Here is a 7,216-nt window from a genome sequence, read left to right on the forward strand (position 1 = left end):
TTATTCGCATAACTTTTAATGAGTGAATGTTAATTTTTATTCCCTTTTTTTATGCAAAGATGAGGATTTTCATCAGTGAAGTGACTGGTCTTACTTCTGGTGGCTTTGAAACAAACAACCAAGCAACTTGGTGAGCGCTCTCCATGTGGCTTAAGCACTCAAGCAAGCACTCCAATGGAATGCCTGGCTGGGCAAGCAATGACCGATTGCCAATCTGTCATATAAACCCATGCACCCAAAAACACCCAACCAATGTCCGAATTGGACATATTAACACTTTTTTTAGCAGTCAGAACTGCTGCTAAGTTCAATTCCGAAGCTTAAATTTTATAATTCGACTTAGTTTAAGAGATTCGCGAGGTTATTGCATGTGCAGAAATGAAATAAAGCCACGGACGCTGGCATCTCCGGTCGGTTATAAGTGTTGTTGTTGTTGTTGTTATAAATGAAATAAACCTCTTGTAGGTGTTGTTGCCGTGAGCAAGGGTCATGCACCGCTTTCTTGGCTCCAAGTGTGGCGTGCCCATTGGCCCAGATGTGCTCTGATGTGACGTCACCTTCTCTGCAAGCTTGCTGGTTTGAAAGCATCCTTAGAATATTCCAGACCATGCCACAAGCACAAACTCTCGACTTAACATGGAGCTGTTGTGTAGTGGTCCCCATTTGCCACCCGAACACCTGGGAAGGGTGCGGATGGTATGCTGGATAGCAAGGTGGTCTTTGCTGATACAGAAACATTATGAAATGTGGAGTGCACACTTGCGCCCCTGTATAAGAGGCAGCCTAAGAGGAGGTGAAGCATTGGACCCTAACAAGCTGCCTTCCCTTTGAGACGGTGCTGGCCTTGGGTGCAAGCACTGTCCGAAGGTGTACTTTGGCAAGGAGAGATAATGATCTGGAGGTGCAAGAAGGCAGTTGCCGTGGTGAGGCATATAGGTTGGTGTAGTTGTTGTTGAAGAGGTGTCGTCGGGCAATGGTGATGTGTGCTGGGGAGGAAAGCTGGAAAGGCGAGCTTGAATGGTGGGTTTTGTGTGAGATGGAAATATGAAGCCCAATGTGTGTTTGAAGCAGGCAGCGTGGTTATCACGAGTTTTGAGAAAGAATTGCTTTGAATAGGCTATTGTGGTGGAGGTGACTCCCATCTTGAAAACATTAACTACCTGCAGGAGCTGCATAACACATTTATCTTCTCCTGCCTTTGGTTTTCTCTCATTAACCTCTGCCATCGAAGATCGGAGGTTACTGTTTTCACCCCTTTCTGTTTGTTTGTTTGTTTGTTTATTTGTTTGTTTGTTTGTTTGTGAACAGTATTACGGAAAAAAACTCCTCGACGTATTTCGACGAAACTTGGTGAGGGGGGGGTTAGGTATGGTCCAAGGATCATGCCATGAGATTTTGGACTTGGTTCCCCCCCCCAAAAAAAAAATTTAGAGAAAATTTTTTTTTTGCATTTCTACATGTTTTAAGTGATTTCCAACCCCCCCCCCCCCAAAAAAAAAAATTGTTAGAGAAAAAGAAATGTTTGCAACTTTTTTCAACAAAATTTTGATTTCTTTTTTTTTCATTTCTACATGTTTTAAGTGATTTCCAACCCCCTCCCCACCCCCCCAAAAAAAATTGTTGGAGAAAAGAACTATAACTGTCAGCACTGTTGACATCATATTTAATGAATAAGATATAAGGTTCACTTGAGTGACCCAGCAGTATTGGCGGCGGAGGTTTTGCACTCTCCCGAGTGCTCCCCCTCTAGTTTAACTTGTTTTATAACGTACTGGGCGTGCCTCCCCATCGCTTCACTGACGGGTTTAATAAAAAAAAGACAAGCTATTGCACTTCACAAACATATTGCACGTCTATCTGTGAGTGTCAATGAGGATGTAAAATGAAGCAAAATATGCGAAAAAGGTTATTTTATAACACATGATTATTGTTGTCATGGCTGTGGTTGTTTTTAGTGTTCTCCTTCTGTTTTGCTTTCATACTTTTTCCAATTGCTTTGAGAAGTATGACTAAATATATTTTTGTGCTCCTCACATGTCCTTCTAAAGGGTTTCTGCTGTCACAGAATATTAAATGTTAGTTGGAATCGCAATACGAAGCCCTCATTCTCATGCCTTCTTCCTCAATCCCGGAAAGAGGGGCTTTGAAAACAGGCACTTTATGATTAAACAGACACAAATATTTTTTCCAAATTTTTCTTGTTCATGATCTTTCTTGGACAAACCACATTTCAAAGTTGGCCTCCAAAGCCAGTCTCTGACTGGCCATCCTGCATTGTACAAAATCTTTCCTTGGCACACCTCAACTCCTATCCACATGCAAGGCCTTCATTCACCCTCAGGACGAGGCGCCCCAGCCTCACACCTTGCTCAGCTTTGCGACATGGAAACCAAGGCCTTCAAGATTATTAGAATCTCCCGTGATAAATCTGAGTCGATGGGTCTGTCACTTTCTCATTGCAGACAGGTGAGTGGTCTCTCTGTCTTTTACCGCCTCCTTTCTGCTCTTGCACCTTCTGCTGTTTCCATGCTTTATCCCCCTCCCCTCCCCCTTCTGCAGGGTGCACACAGTCCGCCATCAAACCTCTTCTGGTGAAATCCCCAAAATCCAGAATCACTGCTCACCTCCACTCATTTGATCTTCTTTTTTACCTCCTGTGGAACTAACTTTCACATTCTCTTCTATCTCTTTCCCCACTCCAAGTCTTCAAGACAGCTATTCATCACCATCTCAAATCAGCTCACGTCCAAAACCATGATCTTTTCTACCCCCATTAAGCCCCCACCCAAAGCCCACATCCTTCCAAATTTCCAACTTTTCCTTTTTGAGAGTTTGCTACTGTATCCCTCTTATCCACCCCATGCCTCCTGTCATATCCCTCATTCCTCCCCACACCTATTATTTGTCCATGTCTCCCTCTATTTTGTTTTTCAACCCTGCGTTTGGTAGCCACTCCTCCCCCCCCCCAAAAAAAATCCTCTCTCCACTGTTGCTTTTGTTCTGTTGTGCCCTGATCCATTCAGTGTTCTAGCTCTTCCATGAGCCTTGACTCTGCATACAAAAAAGTAAATCGATTTTATTAGCTCTCAACCAAGTAAATTGACCACTAACTTTCCAACAGTAGAAATTTTTTTTTCATTAATCCATGACAGAACTAACCACTATATATATATATATATATATATATATATATATATATATATATATATATATATATATATATATATATATATATATATATATATATATATATATATATATATACATACATACATATATATTAAAGCTCGAGATCTCGCTTCTTCTTCCTCAATTTAGGAAATGGTGGTTTTTTTTAAACAGGCATTTTTATAATTAAACTAACAATTTTTTTGTTCCAAGTGCATTGATTACTAGCTTTGCAACCAAGTAAATCAATTATAACTTTCCACCGGCACCGTTTTAATTATTCTACGACTGAAGAAACCTTTTCAAATAAAGAGTGACAGACGCACGCATGCACACACACACATCCACGCTTCTCCTTTTCGTAATAAAGTCTTGCTATTTCTACTTCATTTCGATAACTTTGTATCTTTTTCTCTTTGCCATTAAAGGCTCTCAGTTTTTGCACCATTGCATTCATGGCGTCCTTTCTTTTTAGTTGTTACCACTCCCCAATCCCAGCCAGTCTTACTATAAAACATTTGCCCTGTTTATGAAGCAATTCAGGTAGTAGCCCTGCTTTCGTGGAGCAGGGTTCTATACTTCTATATTCTCTACTTTCGTGAAACATGCGAACATGAAGTTCTGAAAATATATACTCTGTTCACCTTTGGGTATCATATAGAGATTCTATTCCCTGTTCTCCATCTCTGCCTAACCAATTAATTATAGGCACCTTGAGTTTCAGACTATACCTGCCGCAATAAAATAACCAATTAAAATACTGAAAGCTGAAATACTTGTAGATCATAATGGAGATGTCTATTGCTCTGTTCTTGGTGGAAGGGATAAATTAATGAGTTATATTCTGCTTTCTTGAATGTCTTTCAATCAAATGTAAGAAGCTTTCCTGTGTACAGAGCCATTTTCCCTGGAATTTATTTGTTTATCTGTGAACTACTTTGGGCTGATTATTTATTGATCTGTAAATGCAAAGGGTTTAATTAGAAGTGCAACAAATGGTGTGTAAGATGCATTGCTTCAGAAAATACCAGCAACAGAATTGTATTTGGTAAACGACAATTACAAAATCCCAACATTATTAAAATTGAGTTGACAAACGAGTGTATTAAAATGAAAACAAAATTAATCCTATTAAAAGCAAAATGAATAACTATTAATCCAACGATTAAATTATCTTCTATACTGTATGTTTAAATCCATCCATCCATCCACTGGGACCATACTCTGTGCAGAGCGTTGGTGCTGCCGAAGCAGTCTCCTTGGCTATTGGGTACAATCCTGGACGGGTCGCCACTCCGACACAGGATACCAGCATGCTGGCACTCATTTTGCCGACCTCGGAAGGATGACAGGCAGAGTCAACCCCACCTGGTATTAATTCAACAGCCGAGTGGGATTTGAACTCAGGATTCTCGGATCCTAAGCCCACCACCCTAACCATTAAGCCAACACCAGGCATATGTTTAAATCACTTGCTAATTAAATAATTTATCAGTTAACTTAAATATCCTATTTTCATCTACAGGTACATTATTTTGTTGGAGTAATGATTTAGAACTTCAAGAAACAAAGAAAGTTCTTGAAAAACAATATTTTGGGAATTGACTCATCTGTCCAACAACAAGTTTTCTGCCTAATTTAGAACCAGTGTACCTCCTCCCCTACCGCTTCATTAAAAGTATGGACTTCAAATATCCGGGGCCTTCGCTCAAACCTTTCAGATCTTCCCAGATAGGATGCCACTGACAAACCAGACATAATATTATCAACAAACCAGACAATATATTATCCTACCTATATAGTCCAACAACGGATTGCTCAACAAGACACCATCCTCATTTGATTCCACAAGAGCATGCACCAACTAACAAGTATCAAACTCCACAGTGAAATATAGGTTTAAAGTGTTAATTGACTTCCGGTTCTGGGTTTGGAGCGTTGGCAGGTCGCCTTGGGGGCTCCCTGCTGACGATCTCAAAGTTAAGTTTCCGGTCGTTATCTGTCCCGTTTTAATTGCTTATTTTCTCACCTACATGTTACTTTGTGTTCCTAGTTCGGTTTTGTTTCAAAAATCGTGCTATTTGGTGAGATGTCGTCGAACTTGTCTTACTGGGTGCTTGAGGCCTATCCTTGAGGCTTGAGGCCTACCCTTTGTTCCCCTCTATGTATGATCATGTTTATTTGTTTTTTCTCCTCATTATCTTCAATTTCTATCTTTCCCACTTTCTTAATGTCCCCCATCCCTCCCAACTAATCACTCTATTTCTTATATTCAAACAACAACAACAAAAAAAAATGCTACATTTCTCCAATTCTTCCTCTTCTTCATCTCCTCTTCTTCTTCCTCCTCTTCTTCTTCCTTGATTTTTTTATACAACACTTCCATGACCTAATCTGTTGAAAACTCTCTCAAACATTAATAATAATAACAAAAACAATCTCTTATAATGCTTCATCTTCCTCTTTCACATGTATGGTACTCTTTACTGTATCAGAATGCACAACTCTTCTGCTATTTAAACAGACTGCTCTCAATTAGACCTTTCCTTCATACCTTGCATAAAAAATCCAACTTTTACAGCGTTTCATCGCTCCATTCTCTGAATTCGCCTTTATCACATCCCTCAAGAAATGTGTTTAATCGCATAACTGACCTAAAACTTAAAAAAAAACCCAGTTTGCTATGAATGTTTGCTTTCCATCAACCATTCTTTTTTCCAACTTCAGTACCAATTCACTCCTCTCAACTCTCACTCTCAAAGCAACCATCCCACTCTTATTCCTCAAAGCCTCCCTCTCACCTCTCTCAAAAACTCCTCCCTCACCTTTCTCCCACCATTCATCCCCCTCACTCATCCTTCCCAAAGTTGCCCCCTCCAATCCACAAAGTGCCTCCTTCCCCTGCCCTCTCTCCTCCATCTCATCACTCCACCTCCTCAAATCCTCAACTGCCTTCTTCCCCCTTTCTTGTCCCTCCCCTCCCCCAGCACCACAGAGCCTTTTCTCCCCCTCATCCGGCCCCCTCCCGTAGCTATTCTTGAATCCCCCACACTCTTTCAACAACACTCCTGACCTCCCCCCCTCGTCCCTTGTCCTACCCTCCACCTCCCCCCACCCCCTGCACCCAAAGCCTCCTCCCCTACCTCTTCATTAAAAGTATGGACCTCAAATATCCGAAGCCTTCGCTCAAACCTTTCAGATCTTTCCATACAGTTTGCCACTGACAAACCAGACATAATCTGCCAAACAGAAACTTTCATCCCCCAAGACGTGTCTGACTCCCAAGTATCTCTTCCCTGGTTACTCCCTCCTCCGGTTTGACAGACCTGAGCCTCGCCCTGGTGGAGGAGTTGCTCTCTTCATCAAATACTCTATTCCTCACTCTCCATGCACTGCCCTCACTCCCCACACCCCCAGGAATACCTCTGGCTACGGCTTCCCCTCCACTCCCACCTCATGTTTATATGTGTACTGTACCATCCACCAAACAGTGATGACTCCATCTACACCTCACTATCCAAAAACATGGACCAACTTCTATCTTCTCATCCAAACTCTCTCTTTCTCATATGTGGAGACTTCAATTGTCATCAGGCCAGTTGGCTAGGTGTGGGTACCTCTCTCACCTGTCATGGCACCTCAGCAAAAGCTTTCTGTGACTCATTGGGCCTGACTCAATCGGTCAACTTCCCGACCCGGTTCTCAACCAATGGTACTCCATCTCTTCTGGATCTGATTTTGACAAATTTCCCTGACAATATCTGCTGCTCTTCCTTCGCTCCAATCGGTTCTTCTGACCACGTCCTTTTCAAAGTGGACATCTCTCTGGCTATTATCAGAGAATCACCTCACCACCGTCGAGTCTGGCATTTCACTCAAGCCGACTGGCAGGGTCTCCAAGCAGCCCTCAAACTTATAGACTGGTCTCCTATCACTACTTTCTCCAACATCAACTCATCCTGGGAATTCTTTGAAAGAAACTTGCTCTCCCTCATGCACAGATTTATCCCCTCTCGTCTTCAGTTGTCCTACCCTTCCTCCCGCCCGT

This window comes from Eptatretus burgeri, chromosome 5 (genome assembly GCF_056783735.1).
Source record: "Eptatretus burgeri isolate ZD-2024b chromosome 5, Ebu_testis_v1, whole genome shotgun sequence".
In the NCBI taxonomy this organism is placed as follows: Eukaryota; Metazoa; Chordata; class Myxini; order Myxiniformes; family Myxinidae; genus Eptatretus; species Eptatretus burgeri.